The sequence below is a fragment of the Pinus tabuliformis genome, chromosome 8 (assembly GCF_031772625.1).
Source record: "Pinus tabuliformis cultivar Carrire ecotype Pingquan chromosome 8, CPIR1, whole genome shotgun sequence".
NCBI lineage: Eukaryota > Viridiplantae > Streptophyta > Pinopsida > Pinales > Pinaceae > Pinus > Pinus tabuliformis.
The window spans coordinates 221,845,758-221,863,837 of record NC_142294.1 but is presented as its reverse complement, the minus strand read 5'-3'; positions in this window follow the sequence as shown (position 1 = coordinate 221,863,837).

Genomic DNA, 18,080 nt, shown 5'->3' with positions numbered 1-18,080 from the left:
CGACTTTGAGAGCAAGAATGGTGTCTTCATTTAGACTTTTGTCTTGAAGCTACTATATCAATTTACATTAGGGGAATTTTGAGGTCTAAAATGGGCCTCCTAAGGAAATTATAAAATAATAGTGGAAATAATAAAATAATATTAGATTGCATCATAAAATTTTAGAGGGAAAAAAGAAAAAAGAAAAAACTATTTTTTCAACTTTTCTCTTTATGGGTTTACTCAAATTTCAAGTGAAAACACTCGTTGGATGAAGAATTTGATTCTTCATCCAAGGAGTACCCATGTTGCATACTTTTGATGGACCCTGCTACACGAAAAATGAGAAATACATGAAAAACATGATTGCAATCACGTTTTTTCATTATTTCTCATTTTTCATGTAGCAGGGTCCATCAAAAGTATGCAACATGAGTACTCATTGGATGAGGAATTAATTTTGCAACCAATGAGTACTCCCACTCGAAATTTCAGTAAAATCTTAGGGAGATAAATTGAAAATATGAGTTGAAAAAGTAGTTTTATTATTTTTTAATCTTTTTACTTTTTTACTCTAAAAATGGTGAATCACCCCCCATGGTTGACATCATCATCTTGAATCCTATTGGTTCTTATAAAGTTTATTTTCATTGTACATTTTTCTTAGGAGGCCCATTTTAGACCTCAAAATTCCCCTAATGTTTTCTTTCTTTATGAGGATCCTTGTTTCTTTAATTCACTTTAAGTTCCCCCTCATAATCAATCTATGCTTTAGGTTCTTCGGCCTCAACAATGAATAATATTTCACTCCTTTATTCATCGGTCACACTTCCATTTCTTTCACTGTCACTTTGTTCTTTTGAATACAAATTATTTTTCTTGCTAGCTTGCTTCTTTTTCAGATACTTAGGTTTGAATCTTGACTCATCATCACTATCATTCATCTTGGCATAAGGACATGTAGATGAATAATGACCAATTTTTCCACATTCAAAACATTTGAAAGGAAGCTTACCTTTGAACTTGTCGATTCCTCTGTTAGGTCCCTATAAGACTAGTGTAGTCCCCTATTTTTATTGTTAGTGTAGCCCCCTTATTGTTATTGTTGTTATTATTGTTATGTAGGCTCTTATTATGTTGTGACCCCTTAGACTCTTATATATAGAAATGATGTCTTGTCATTTGTGTCATACAAGAATTGTTTATTTATGTAATGTAAAAGAGGTTTCCCCCTCGAAGAGGATACTTTTTAAGTCATTGATCTATCTTTTTGTGAGTTGGTTGCATAACATTTGGTATCAGAGCTTTGGATTCTAGGGTTTCGCTTCTCCAAACAGGGCATCTTGGCATTTTCTCTATAAATTTTTTTATAAGAGGCTTCTAAAGCTGAAATTTTGACCAGGTAGAGCTGAAATATTGGTGAATATTGTGTACTAATTTCAGATCTTGGTTCGCTATGTTTTTGGAGATACGATCCGGGGAAGTTAGGGTTGTTGCAGGCTCCATAATTTAGTCTCAAATAGGTGACCTAGGGAAAATTGTCATAACCTCCTCTGTGAGCATCATATTTAAATTTCGTAAAAAGTGACTAAAATTGCACAGACTTTATTTAATTTTGTATCATTTTTAGAGATGAAGGTAAAAACAGTGACACGCGGAATTCTGTACAAGTTCGCTCTACTGAACTCGTCTATAATCAGGTCATCATGGGAGATTCAACATAACTCTTTCTTGAAGGCTCCAATCTAAGTCTGAATTGTGGGCTTCGAAAGAAGACTCATAGGGATACTTCAAGACGAAATGTCAAACCTTGGAGATCCAAAATTATAGAGCTACAACAAATTCAATATTGAGCTCCTACAAATCAAGAAAAATGTGTGTATTTTTTAAAATTTGCATTAGTTTTGTTTGAAAAACTAGTTTGAAGTGATTTAAGGGCCATAATGAAGCATAAATATCATTGTCTGATCCCAAAATGACTTGAAGTAAGAAAATGGAAACACCTAGTAAGAAACTAGAAAGATCTATTATGATGCTTGAAGAAGATGAAGAAATGCAACATGGTCTATATAGTTACGAGACCAAGTGCAACAAATTTCGCTCTCGCAAAGAGTAACAAAAAATGAAATGGAAGCTAAGATGGATGGTTTGAATAATGGTTTAAAATAATACATGGGAGGTTTGAAATATGGATTAAAAGCAGACATGGAAGGTTTGAAGGGGGATTAAAAGTAGACATGGATGCTAAGATGGAAGGTTTAAAGGTAGGTTTGACAAAGTTGCTACAAGAAATGATTCCTAATGGCGAAAAGGTATTTGATGAAACTCGTGATGAGAACAAAATGAATGTTAATCATGATTTTAGAGACTCTAACTTTGGATTGAAGATCCACCATATTCCAAAGATTGATATGAGGAAGTTTGATGGCAAGGATCTGGTAACATGGATACTACATATGGAGCAATATTTTGATCTCCATAATGTGCAACACACACAAAAGGTACACATTGTAACTTTATATTTAGAACCCAATCAATTTGTATGGTATCAATGAATTTGTTCTTGTAAACCACTTGTCACTTGGTCAATTTTTATGGAGGAAATGATAACACATTATGAGGATACAAAGAGAAACACCTTCTTTAGCCAATTGATAAATATCAAACAAAAGGGTTCAATGGCGGAGCACATTGAGGCCTTCAAAAAATTGAATATAAGGGTAAATGATATTCCAAAGGAGCATATGATTTTTGTCTTCATAGGAACTCTAAAGGATAACATCCAACATGAGGTTAGCCTTTGGGAATCTGATTCATTGGAGAAGTCATTTAGGGGGCAAGAAAAATTGAAAGCAAAAGTATGGCCACAAAGAAGTCTACCACTCACAACTATAAAGATGGAAGTGTTGTTGCTCTTAGTCTTCCACAACCTACAAGGTTGACACCACAACAATTGGAAGAAAAAAGAGAAAAATGACGTTGTTACAGTTGCGATAGAAAATACACTAAATGTCATAAGTGTGCCAAGAAGAAATTATTTTACATAGATTGTAAATAGGAGGAAGAAAAGGAACAAGAAACGTCAAAAGAAGAGGATATACACTAGGAACCAACCCTAGAGAAAGAAGAAATGAATCTGACCATATCCTGCAATGCATTGGCAGGAATTACCACTCCCCAAACTTTCAAGATAGAAGGACATATCAAGAAGAAAAAGGTAATAGTGTTGATTGATTCAGGTAGTACCCATAATTTTATTCCTTGTAATATAGCCAAAGAGTTGAATTTCTTCCTATATCCAGCACCAGAGTATTAAGCAATGGTTGCAAATGGAGGAACTATAAATTGATTTGGAAAGTGCCATAATATCAAGCTAACCATGGGGTAATATGTATTGAATAGTCCAATTCTTTCCATTCCAATGGGTGGTGCTGATGTTGTACTAGGAGTCCAATGGTTACAATCTTTGGGGATGACAAATTTTAATTTTCAAGAAATTTTCTTGAATTTTTTTTGGGAAGGAAAGGAATTTAAATTAAGGGGTATCACAAGAAAACTAGGAAATATAATCAACTCTAATGACATGACAAAGCTTATAAAGAAATAACAACATGGCGTAATTGCGCAATTATGCTCACTAGAGGTTCAAACATCGAAATCATCTATTTCTCCAGATCTCCAAAAAGTCTGGGACAATCATTCCAAGGAATTTGAGACTCTCGAAGGCCTCCCACCTATTCATGATCATGATCATGCTATTCATTTGATTCTAGGAAGTTTTCCTCCAAACATCAGGCCTTACAAATATCCTATGCCCAAAAGAGTGAAATTGAACGTATGATTGCAGAAATGCTAGAGGCTGGTATAATTCAACTTAGTCAAAGTTATTTCTATGCTTCAGTAGTATTGGTGCACAAGAAGGATGGATCATGTCGCACGTGTTTAGATTATAGGGAGCTCAACAAGCTCACTATTAAAGATAAATTTCCCATTCCCGTCATTAATGAATTGTTGGATGAATTTCATGGAGAAATTTACTTCACCAAGTTGGATTTTCGTTCGAGATATCATCAAATTAGAATGAAGATTGAAGACATTCTGAAAACAACATTTATAACTTATGAGGGTCATTATGAATTGTTTGTCATGCCTTAATGCACCATCCACATTTCAAGGTTTGATGAATTCCATTTTCAAATCCTTCCTTAGAAAATTTGTGTTAGTATTTTTTTGATGATATACTAATCTACAAAAAGTCTTGGAAGGATCATGTTCAACATGTTGATAGGGTGCTCAAACTATTGGATGAGAAACAATTATATGCAAAAACCTCCAAATGTTTCTTTGGAGTACAGGAGGTGGAATATCTAGGTTATATTATATCTCAAGAGGGTGTTAAGGTAGACCCTAACAAAATTGAAGCCATTAAGGAATGAAAAATCCCCACAACCATAAAGAATCTTCGAGGATTTCTCAGGTTGAAAAGGTACTATCACAAGTTTGTTAAGAATTATGGGAGAATAGAAACACCTCTAACAACATTACTGAAGAATGATGCATTTTCTTGGACTCCATAAGCAATTAAGGCCTTTGAACATATTAAAGAGGCAATGTGCCAAGCACCGGTCTTAGCTACACCAGACTTCATAAAACCTTTTTTGTGGAATAAGATGCCTCAGGAAATGGAATTGGTGTTGTTTTAATGCAAGAAGGAAGATCTATTGCTTTTTAAAGTCGTCTAATTAAAAGAAAGCATTTACACAAACCTATTTATGAGAAGGAAATGTTGGAAATACTACATGCACTAAAGCAATGACGACCTTACCTAATGGGAAGACACTTCAAGGTAAAATATATCATGATAGTCTTAAATACTTCTTGGAAAAAATTTTATCTTCAGAAGAGTAACAAAAATGGGTCACAAAGATGTTGGGTTATGACTTTGAAATCATCTACAAAAAAGGGAAGCAAAACTTTTTTGCAGATGCACTCTCAAGAAAGGATGAGGATGTGGAATCATTGTTGTGTTCCATTTCTATTATCCAACTAGATTGGATAACCGAAGCAAGGGATGAATGGAAGAATGACAAAGAAGTGTGGACACTCATTCAAAAGTTGCAGCAAGATCCGAGTACATCTGATACATTTAGCTGGAAAAATGATTCATTATGGTACAAAGATCACTTATATATTTTTAAGAATTCCCAACTCAAATAAAATATTCTTTTGGAATTACACACCTCTCCCATAGGGGCACTCAAGATTTTTAAAAACTTACCATCAGGTTAAGAAGATTTTTTTTTGGGATGGCCTTAAATTTGATATTCACAAGTTTGTGGTGGAATGTTTGGTTTTCCAACAAAATAAAGTTGAGATAATTAAGACCCTAGGTCTGTTACAACCCTTAGCCATTCCAAGTCAACATTGGGAGGAGGTCTCAATGGATTTTATCACAGGTTTACCCAAGTCCGAAGGAAAGAGTGTCATCATGGTGGTAGTTGATAGACTTACCAAGAATGCACACTTTTGTGAATTATCTCATCCATTTAAATCCAGTATAATTTCCATTGCATTTATGGAAACAATTCAAAAGCTACATGGAAACCCAAAATTAATATTATTGTAAGCGGTGGAGATCCCATTTTCACTAGAAATTTTTGGACGAAATTATTTTCTTGTTAGGGTACTCAATTAGCTCATAGCTCATATTATCACCCTCAATATGATGGGAAACCTGAGATAGTTAACAAATGTTTAGAAGGATATATTCCTTGCTTTGTATATGATAAACAAACACAATGGGTCAAGTGGTTACCTCTGGCCGAATGGTGGTATAACACTTCCTTCCACACTGCAGAAAAAATGACCCCATTTATGGCACTTTATCGATATCATCCACTGTCCATCACATCATATTTAAGAGATAATTTTGTGGTTCAAGCAGTGTAAGATCACATTGAGCATCAACAACAAGTTCTCCAACTCTTAAAGGATAACCTCACTTTGGCACAAAATCAAATGAAACAACAAGCAGATCAACATCACAATGAAAGAAGTTTTGATGTAGGCGACTGGATATTTTTACGGCTACAACCATACAAACAAATGTCCCTCAAGCAAGCTAAGAAGGATAATAAATTATCACCAAAGTACTATGGTCCTTACAAGGTGTTGTAAAATATTGGTACTATGGCATACAAATTAGAGCTTCCTGCATCTTCCCTAGTGCATCGAGTTTTCCATGTTTCATGCTTAAAGAATGTTATAGGTGACAAGCTCCTAGTTCAAACAATATTTCCAGAACTTGATGAGGAAGGAAAAATCATATTGGAACCTGAAGCAGTCATGGAAACAAGAACCCAAAAACTACAAAATCGATCAATTTCAGAGTATCTCATCAAGTGGAAGAACTTACCTGTTGAATATTCCACATGGGAGGATGATAATTTTATACAGAAGCATCCATAACTACTCAAGCGTTGAGGACAACACATTTTTGAAGGAGAGGGGCATGTTAGGTCCCTATAATACTAGTGTATCACCTTATTGTTATTGTTAGTGTAGCCCCCTTATTGTTATTGTTGTGCCCATGTAGTCCCCATATTGTTATTATTGTGCCCTATAGAAGCCCCTTATTGTTATTGTTGTTATTATTGTTATGTAGGCTCTTATTATATTGTGACCCCTTAGAATCCTATATATAGAAAGGAGGTCTTGTCATTTGTATCATCCAAGAATTGTTCATTTATGTAATGTAAAGGAGGATTCCCCTTCGAAGAGGATAATTTTTAAGTCGTTGATCTATCTTTTTGTGAGTTGGTTGCATAACATCATCTCTTCAACTTTCAAACAAATTTGGCTTCTTCATCAAAGTCATCATCTATTTGAAGGAAATGAGAGAATCTTATCCTCTTTTATCTTTTTATCATATATTTTCTTGGTCTTTGATTCATCAAGTATATATATATATATATATATATATATATCGGTCCTGATGGATTTAGACACCAACTTGCTCATGTCTGACTTTTGAATCTCGCAACATTTGAAGTTGAATATGACATAAAAATCATGATCAGATATCTCACTAACACTTAAAATATTAGACTTTAATCCTTTTATATGTAATACACCCCATGATTTGGTTATTCCATTATCAATGGTAATTATGCCTTTTATAATGATTTTAATAGATGCATTATTTCCAAAGTTTATTTTACCTCCATCTATTTCCTTGATGTTGATAAAATGACTTTGATCTCATGACATGTGTCTTGAGTAGCTACTGTCAACATACCACTTATCCTTTTTCTTATGAGCATATAATATGAGGCCACAATTTTCTTCTTTCTCCTTCCATACTTTAAGTGGCCATTCTTATTTTTCTTGACAGACCTTATAACTAGTGGCATTATGTTTAGAATTATGATAAAAAGTAACAACCTTATGACCAAATGCATGAAATAGAAATAAATAACCATAAAATACCATGGTATCTGGAGGGTTTCCTTTTTATTCTTGTTTTTGTCTAACCATCTTTGTGAATTTCTTTAGCTGACTGCCTTGTTGCATCTACATTTTTCCTTGAGATGGGATATTATGTCATTCTTCTCTTCTAATTACTTTTGTGTTTCTCCCAGTTATTTTTTAACTTCATCAAGCTACTTTGCCAAGATTTCATTCTTTCCTTTAAACTCCTCCAACTCAAATTCCAGAATCATAATAAATGTTGCATATAAGTCCATTTCTCTTTGATCCATCTTCCATTAGTTAACTGTTTATGAAGATTACCTGCTCTAAAATCACTTGTTGGCCCAAAGGTCACACCAAGAGGGGGGAGGGGGGTGAATAAGTGTGAAATCAATTTTACTATTTCACAACTTTTGATAATCAAACAACCACATAGCAATGAATCATAAGAATCATGTCATCAACTATAACAATGCATCATTAAGCTACCATCATATCAATAAAATATCAATGGATCGTCACATCAAAAAAAGGCACAAGCTTTTTAGGTGGAAAACCACACTAGAGAAAACCACCAACATTCTTCTTTTTTATCTTCAATTATTTACCGAGATTTGGAAGTTGCGACCTATTGGAGGAAACTATTCCAAATAAATGAGAATTTCCAGTTATGGCATGCCACAAACTGATTGAGGCACCAACCTTGAAAGATGCAAGAAACTACTCATTGTAGGCTACAACCTCATTTATGAAACAACCTCTATGATGAGCAGGCTCCAACCCACTCTATGTTTCAACTTGATTTAGGTTCCAACCTCGAGAATAAATAGGCTCCAATCTGCTCTAAGTTCCAACCTGATTGAGGCTTCAACCGTAGTGGAGGCACTGACCTCGTTCTTCAACTTCCTTATGGAACTATATTTCATCTCATGTCAAAATGGTTCCATTGTCATCATATATCACTGAATTATAAGTACAATATCCAACTTGTAATTTTTTTCACTACATAGTCCACTATCACTACCACAATTTGCAACGACTACCACTACAATATCCTATCACCATTATCACTACAAATTACTATCATAACATGCAACCACTATTTATACAATCCCCATCGTAAATTATACCACTAACTACCATATAATCAACTGTCACTAGTTGTCATGCTGCCACATACTATACCAATTCATCAATCTTGACAATCCCCTTCTCAAAACCTTTTTTCATAATGCATCCAAAACCATTACAACCCTACTCATGTTCTCTCAAAACATACCAAAGGGTTTTTGGTCATCAACTAAACTGCAAAAATACATCACAAACCTTTGGTTAGATGCATATTTGAGCCCTTATTTCCAAAATTGTTTAGAAACTCAATTTGGACAAATATTGACCCCAAAAGCTTACAAAAATCATATAAAACTATATACAAATTAAGGGTTTTGTAAAATACCCTTTTCTAGGCGTGCTTCTACAAAATTCCCTGTTTTCAACAACAGATCTATAGAATGAACATTGAATTTTTTTAAATATGTGACAAAATTCTTATACATACATATAAAAAAAAATGAAGCTGTCAATTGGCAGGGTTGAACATGACCTCAGAGTTCCAATTGCACCTCTACACCAATAGAACTTCCCTTTATTTCCTTCAATGTACCACTTCCAATGTTTTTTTTATCGACCACCAAATATACATATGAGTTGGGTGCGAGGCCCATTCATTTGTACATTCAAAGAATAACCAAAGCTTGTTGGTTCATCAGGCCAACCTGCCTGTCTTTAACCAAACTACATGAGTTCCACCAATGTGATCACCAATAAAAACCTAAACCAAAACTTTCAACAAAAAAATCGTTCACACTAAGACTCAAACTTGTTCATACAATTCAATTAAATGTTATTTTCTATTCGAAAGGCGTGGGTGTTGTATATATAGTGGTTCCATGGGTCTAATGTCAAGAGGCCCGATCAAATTCTTCAAGAGATTATTCTTGGAAACTTGGGGCTTTGACTAAATCCGACTGAAGCCATATTCATATGCAATAATGTGTCTATGCGATCTAGGGCTTATGTGTAATGACACCCAGGCTTAGCCCCTCATTTTCATCCATGTGATCATGCATCAAGACTGGCTCCTTAGGGATCCTTGGTCTCACGCATGATGACATAAACATGATGTCATCATGCCATGTGGAAACCCAAGAGGGTTTCCACATGTCACTCATTTTTGGGCGTTTCACCAATCCAAAGTTTCCAATTTTCCTTGCCATGTGGCAACCTTTGGTGGTGTCATGCCATCATACTACATTAACTGTTGATGTGTCCTACCATGTGTTGCCAAATATTCCACGTCACACCTTGTAAAATGCCACCATGTGTCCATAGTGCTATGCCATCATTGAGTGGGCAGGGAGGCCACATGTCATCCACATTATCATATCCATCCAATAAAATTATTCCAAGTGTCAATGCTTGATTGGGCCACTTATCCTCCAATGTGTGCTTGACACATGTATTCATTCCATTGGCTTTGCTAAGTGTGTTAACCATCATGTAATTATCAATCCCATCTAGTGTTTGTGTTTTATATCATCGTTGGATTAACTGAAAGATGTGAACTCATTAACTGCATTAATAAATGTGCAATTTCACTTACCATATATCGTTAATCTGATCTATGGGTCATACATGTGCCCAAACGCTACATACTCATTAACAAATTTTGTGTTTGGTTTTTTCCCTTGATCCTTTCATAACTCATTAATTTCAAATGGACATAACTTCTCATTTGAGAGGGGTTTTTCAGAGAAGGATATACCATTTGAAAGGTATCGGTGAGACCTAAGAAAACATGCAATTTTTGGGATCATTTGGAAATCATTATTTCATAAAAAACTCAAATAAATTCAAGCACCTATATCTTCATGTGATGAGTTCCCATGAAAGATCCAGTTATCACGCCACTTCATGGAGAGCTCTATTACTTCCTTAAACATCATGAATGATGTTGCTATTGCCTTGAACCTTCCCTTTGACATCAATGACATGTTCTTGTCATCAATGACAACACTGTGTGCAACATCAATAATCAAAGAAGAACAATTTTGTTTTGTGTAACCATTATTAGGTTTCCCTCCAATGTTGGGCCACTTCTATAATTCAACTCCTTTCCAAGCAAGTGACTAAGAAAATTGAGAGGTTTAAACCTTAAATCCAAAGGAAGAATCCATAACTCAAAAAATAAGGTTTTTGGGACAAGAAGGTTATAAAGCTTATGTTTATGATCACCTATAATTGTTGTAGCATGAGGGTGTCAATGTGTTAGTTTTCATTTGTCCAACACTATACCTCATTTTAGAGTCTTATGAGTTGGTTGAGGTAGTTGGTAATGGGGTTTAGTAGGGTATGTGTGAAAATCTTGTAAACCTTTATTAGGGATATGATTTTTGTGCATTTTTTTTTTCACATTTTTCAGGGTACTAGCACCTTTCTGATTGGCACAACATGTGTATACACAACTTCCTTCAAAGGAAAGCTCATGTAAGTGGAAAAAATGATTTTTTTAATATGCTTTGAGATGAGCAATGACTATGAGTGATCATTGTAAATGCCATATAAGCATTATAGACATAATACTGTCAAATAATGCTATAATAGATGCCATTTAATGTATGAGGTTAGAAGGGAAGCTAATGAATGGAATATATTATTAAACGATGGCGGAAGCTACCAAGTGGTAATACATGGAGTTAAAATAAATTTAGATTTAAAAAGTATTAGCAACAGAAACCGAAGTATTGTATGAATTTTTTTGTCGAGGTAGGCATACTGTTGGGTTGTGTTATATTATTTCCATGACTAGCCCTCCTAGTTAATTGGGGGGTTAGAGGGGGGGCGGAGCCCCCCCTTCGTTGCATCGATTGCGCAACAGGGGGGTCACGGGGGGGCGACAACCTCCCCTATCCGGGGTAGTGCCTCAGAGAAATTTTTTCGGGACCCTATATTAGGTTGGGCGGACCTACCTATGGTTTTCTGCATGGTTTTCGCACATGGTTTTGGATGCGATGGTTTTTGGTCCATGGTATTGGATGCTTCGGCATGTATAAATATTTATTGTAACATTGAAAGGAAAATAATGAAAAATCAATTTGGTAGTCCCAGTTTTGGGATCCAGGGGAAAATCTCTGTGTATATGTGTTTTATGTGTTATGCTCTTGCATTGTTTATTTTCTGTGTGTTAGAATTCATATGCAGGTAATTTCTGTACGGGGTTAAAATGTACATTTGGTATCAGAGCTATTTTGGCTTCAAGGGGACGCCTTTGTTGCTGAGGGGTTTTGCTCGGGCCTGTGGTAGACCCTGTTCAGTGGGAGATCCGTGGGATCAATTCTGATGGTGAAAGAAGATGGCGAGCAGTGGAAAGATAGAGATCGAGAAATTTAATGGTCAGAGTTTTGATTTATGGAAACTCAAGATGGAGGATCTATTGGTGGACAAAGATCAATGGATCGCGGTAGATCCGGGTACTAAACCAACGAGAGTGTCCGATGAAGAATGGAAGAAGTTGGATTGGAAGGTAAAGAGCATAATAAGACTGTGTGTCTCAGATTTAGTATTGCTGAATGTATAAGGGGAAGCTACGAAGAAGCCTTTGTGGGACAAGTTAGGGACTTTGTACCAATCTAAGTCTTTGGTGAATAAATTGTTCCTACAAAAAGAGATGTATAACCTGAGGATGAAAGATGGAGACTCGGTGACAGAGCATCTGAATGCATTTAATAGTGTGGTAAGTCAATTGTTGTCTGTTGATATTAAAATCTCAGATGAATATAAGTGCATTAGTTTGTTGTTGTGTTCTCTACTAGATTCGTGGGATAGTCTAGTTATTGCAATAGGTAGCAATGCAAATGCCTTGCAGTTTGATGAAATAGTCTCATCCTTGCTGATGGAGGAGATGAGATGGAAAAATATGGAGATCCAGAATGGTGATGCTTCGTCTATACGAGGATGGTCCCAGAACAAAAACAAAAATAAGTCATCGAGTGGGAGATATAAATATCTAGGAAAACCTATAAAGGTGGTGTGCTAGAAATGCGGAAAGGAAGGGCACTACAAAAGGAACTGTAAATCTAAAGGTCCTGACAAAGGAATGAGATCTAATGATGCTCCTTCTGCAGAGGCGAAAACCACCTCAGATGAAGGTGGGGATGTGTACTTGGCTTCTTTAAGTAAACATGTAGATCATGAGGCATGGTTGATTGACTCAGGTGCATCCTTTCACTTCACTCCCCATAGAGAGTGGTTCTACGAGTATGAGAAATATGATGGTGGTGATGTCTTCTTGGGGGATGACAGGAAGGCTAGAATCATTGGTTGCGGAAAAGTAAAGTTGAAGTTGCAAGGTGTAAGGGTTGAACACTTCTGGGTGTTCTGCATATTCTTGCATTGGCTAGAAATCTGATTTCTGTAAGCAAGATGGATGATGTAGGTGTAAAAATAGTGTTCGATAAGGATACCTGCAAGATGGTTCGGGGAGCACTGGTATTGATGCAGGGAGTTCAAATTGGAACTCTGTACAAGCTGCAAGGTAGCACTGTTGTTGATGGCTGTAATAGTTCTATGGTTCTTGAGAGTGGAGCAGAAAATCTAGTGGTCTATGGAGAGAAGACCATGTCGTGGCATCAAAGGCTTGGACATATTGGAGAGAAGGGCCTTCAAATACTTCATGGTAAAGGTATGATAGAAGGTATGAGTAATATCTCTATGGATTTTGATTTATGTGAAAATTGTGTATATGGGAAGTAGAATCGGGTGAGTTTACCCTCTAGTGGTAAGAGGGCGAAACATATATTAGAGCTTGTGCGCAGTGATGTGTTTGGACCTGTGAAGGTTCCATCACTGGGTAAGTTTGTGTACTATGTATCATTTATAGATGAATTCTGAAGGAATACATGGATATATTTCCTTGAGAATAAATATGAAGTCTTTGACAGGTTTAAAGAATTTAAGGCTCTCGTGGAAAACTAGACAGAGAAGAAGATAAAGGTGCTGAGGACAGATAACAGTTGAGAGTTTTGTAGTAAGGAATTTGAAGAATTCTGTAGGAAGTTTGGTATAGCACGACAAAAGACTACTCCATATACACTTGAGAAAAATGGATTTGCAGAAAGAATGAAAAAAACGTTGATGGAAAGGGCAAGAATCATGCTCAGTGGTGTCGGGTTAGGACAAAAATTCTAGGCAGAGGTGGTGGAGACAACATGTTACCTGGTCAACAGATCACCTTCATCAGTGTTGGAGGATAAGACTCCACAAGAGGTATGGACTGGTAAGAAGCCCTCTCTTTCACATCTGAGGGTATTTGGATGTGATGCATATGTACATGTTCCAAAGGAGAAAAGAACCAAGTTGGATAGTAAATCTGAAAAGTGCATCTTTATTGGGTATAGGGATGGTTTCAAGGGTTATAAGATTTGGAATCCAGTAACAAGGAAGGTTGTGTACAACCGAGATGTGGTGTTCAGAGAGGTGAAAGATGTTATTAAACGTGAAGTCCAACCAAAGGAACCTAAGAAGATAAAGTCTGAGCTTAAGGAGGAAGAATTAGACTCTATAGCAGAAGAGGAATCTGAAGATGAAGAGCCACAAACTCCGGGTGTGAGAAGATCAGTTTGAGAAAGAAGGCAGCCAGAAAGGTATAGTCCATCTGCTTTCTGTTCAATTTTTTCTTTTAATTATTACTGATGATGATCCTCAAACTGTGAAGGAAGTAGTATATTCAGAGGATAGCAAACTCTGGAAAGAGGCCATGGTTGATGAAATGGCATCTTTGCACAAAAATGAGGCTTGGGATTTGGTGGAGTTGCCGATTGGATGGAAACCCATTGGAAACAAATGGATGTTTAAGAAGAAGAAAAATGCAGAAGGAAATGTGGAGAAATACAAATCTCGTTTGGTAGTAAAAGGTTATTCCCAGGTGTCGGGAATTGATTTTGGTGATATTTTTTCTCCTATTGCCAAAGTAGCTTCTATTAGATTACTTTTATCTGTTGCTGTTGCTTTTGATTTTGAGGTAGAACAGATGGATGTGAAGACAACATTTCTTCACAAGGATCTGGAAGAGGAGATCTACATGAAGCAACCTGAATGTTTTGCGGTGAAGGGTAAGAAAGAACTGGTATGCAAGTTAAAGAAGTCTCTGTATGGGTTAAAACAATCACCGAGGATGTGGTATCAGAAATTTGATACATTTATACAGGGACTTCGCTTCACCAGAAGCAAAGCAGATCACTGTGTGTATTTTAAATTAATTGGTGACCGTGTTATTTATTTGGTATTGTATGTGGATGATATGTTGCTGGTTGGAAATGACAAAGAAATCATCCAGGGTTTGAAGACAAAATTGTCCTCCAAATTCGACATGAAAGATCTTGGTGTTGCAAACTATATTTTGGGCATGGAAATTAAAAGAGATTGGGAAAAGAGGAAGCATTGGTTAAACCATAAGAAGTATGTCAGAACATACTGCAGAGGTTTAATATGCAGGATAGTAAACCGGTAAAGGTTACTATTCCTATTGGTGTAAAGTTATCTTCTGAATAGTGTCCCAAGACACAAGAAGAGGAAGAGGACATGTGCCGTGTTCCATATGCAAGTGCAGTGGATAGCCTGATGTATGCGATGGTTTGTACTAGACCAGACATTGCACATGCAATGGGAGTATTGAGCAGGTTTATTTCAAAACTAGGGAAAGAGAATTGGACAGCAGTGAAGCGGGTTTTCAGGTATTTGCGTTGCACTAGTAATTATGGCTTGTGCTACCAAGGAAGACCAGGATTGGACAGAGTTTTGGATATCCATGGCTTTGTTGATGTAGACTGGGCTGGAGATCTGGATCAGAGAAGATCTACAAGTGGTTATGTGTTTAACCTATTTGGAGGTGCAGTTAGTTGGATGAGTAAGAAACAATCTGTAGTGGCACTATCAACTACAGAGGCAGAATACATGGCAGCCACTCATGCAAGCAGGGAAGTCGTTTGGTTGCAGAGATTGTGTTCAAGTATGGGGTTAGTACAGGGAGCTATAAGGATAGACTGTGACAGCCAAAGTACAATTTTCTTGGCAAAGAACCCTGCATATCATTCAAAGACAAAGCACATTGATGTTCAGTATCACTTTGTGAGGGATACGATAGAAGACAAAAAGGTGTTGCTGGTAAAGGTGGACACTTTGAAGAATACTGCAGATGCATTGAAATAATCCGTGAGCTCTGAGAAGCTCTCTTGGTGTAGATAAACAATGGGAATTTCAGTGCTGGATTAATGATTAAGCTCTCCTGTGGCCCCCTGTGGAAAGAAAACAACAAGTGGGAGAATGTTGGGTTGTGTTATATTCTTTCCACGACTAGCCTTCCTAGTTAACCGGGGGGTTAGAGGGGGGGTGGTTCCCCCCCTTCGTTGTGCCGACTATGCAGTGGGGAGTTTGAGGGGGATGGGTAGCCCCCCTCTACGGGGTCCGGGGCAGCGCCCCGGGGAATTCTTTTTGGGACCCTATATTAGGTTGGGCAGACCTACCTATGGTTTTGTGCATGGTTTTTGCACATGGTTTTGGATGCGATGGTTTTTAGTCCATGGTATTGGATGCTTCGGCATGTATAAATATGTATTGTAACATTGAAATGAAAATAACGAAAAATCAATCTGGTAGTCCCGGTTTTGGGATCCAGGGGAAAATCTCTATGTATATGTGTTTTATGTGTTATGCTCTCGCATTGTTTATTTTCTGTGTCTTAGAATTCGTATGCAGGTAATTTCTGTACGGGGTTAAAACCTACATTCCATACTTAGGTATGAAAAATGATGTCTTCAAATCAAGTACATTGCAGATCTATGAAGTATACAAAATACATAAATATTGGCCATGAATAAGACAAACATGGGTCCATTTCAAATATATATCATAGCCTTGAGAAAATACAAGTGGATCTATGTTTGAGTGTACATCAAGAGAACAAATGGAACTATCATTATGCAAGTATTGATTCTCCAGAACTATCATTATGAAAGTATTGATTCTCCAAAACTATCAATGTCATATAGGTAGGTGGTACTAACTACACAACTAGGGAAACAACATAAAGTGGAAACGTTACTACAAACCAAGGTTTTTAATCCAAATCCACCAAATTCAAACATGGGAGAATTTGTTTTATTACCAACCATTATTGTATAATATTAACAAACATGAGACAATCCATTGATAATGATAATGTGAATCAAGATACCTAGTACATTCTAGTAAGTGTGGATAGACGTGCTATCTTCAAACACTTGTAGGATTTATCAATCAAGGATATCAATGTATTTCCATTTTTAATGGAAAGGATACCTACCACTAAGCACTGCAAGCCCCAAGTTACTATAAAATATTTAAATCCCATTCTTAAAGCAAATGAGATGATGTTGATGGGAAGATATCCATTGGAAGGAGGGAATCAAAGCATCTATCATCCTCGAACACAAGTGAAAATCAAGAAAATTCTTGAATATGGACATAGGATTTTAAGATCACACCACCAAGTACATCTCTTGCATGCACTAGAATAGCACATGAAAAATACCCTTTAAACAACAATTGATAATGAAATTTTTTTATGGAGGCAAGGAATTCCATTAATAATGAAAATGGAAGCCAACGTATAACACAAATCCCAATATGCATCAGAGGAATTTTTAGCCTAAAAGTGCTCTCTTAAGGAAAAATAATAAATAATAGTTAAAATAATAAAATAAGAGTTATTGTTTTGGAGGGAAAAGAAGAAAACTACTTTTTTAATTGTATTTTTGGCTTGTCTCGTTATAGGTTTACTAAAATTTCAAGCGTAGACATTCATTAGATGTAGAATTAAATTCCACATCCAAAGAGTATCCATTATGCATACTTTTGAGAAGACCCACATTGATAAAAATTGAAGATACATTAAAAAATGTTCAACACATTTGTTTAATGTATCTTCAATTTTTATCAATGTGAGTCTTCTAAAAAATAGGCATAATGGGTACTTGTTGGATGCGGAAATTAATTTCATATCTAACCCGTGTCTACGCTTGAAATTTGATTAAACCTATAAGAAGATAAGCCAAAAATATAATTAAAAAAAAGAGTTTTCTTCTTTTCTATTCAAAATATTTACATGTAGCTCTTTTTAAATTTAAAGGGTTTTGATTGCTTTACATATTATGACATGGAAATTACATGAAAAATTCATAGGAACTTTTAGGTTGAAATTTCATCTAATGTGAATACATGTTTTGTCATTGAACACATCGGAAAAAATTCAACTAGTGACCATTATTGAAATGTCATCCATTGAGTCCAAGGTAATATACCAATGATGGAAATAGTCCCAGGGTGTTATCAACTCTAGGTTAATCTCTCAAAGAAATGTGTCATTTTCAATAAGAGATGACCTACTAATGAGAAGTCAATGACGGCCACACTAATATGAGTAAAGAATACTGATAATGATGCAGTGGAGAGTGACTTGAAAACATGGACAATCAAGAATTTTGAGGAATGAAACACACAAATGAAATACAACTTTGAACATAAGCATAACACAATAC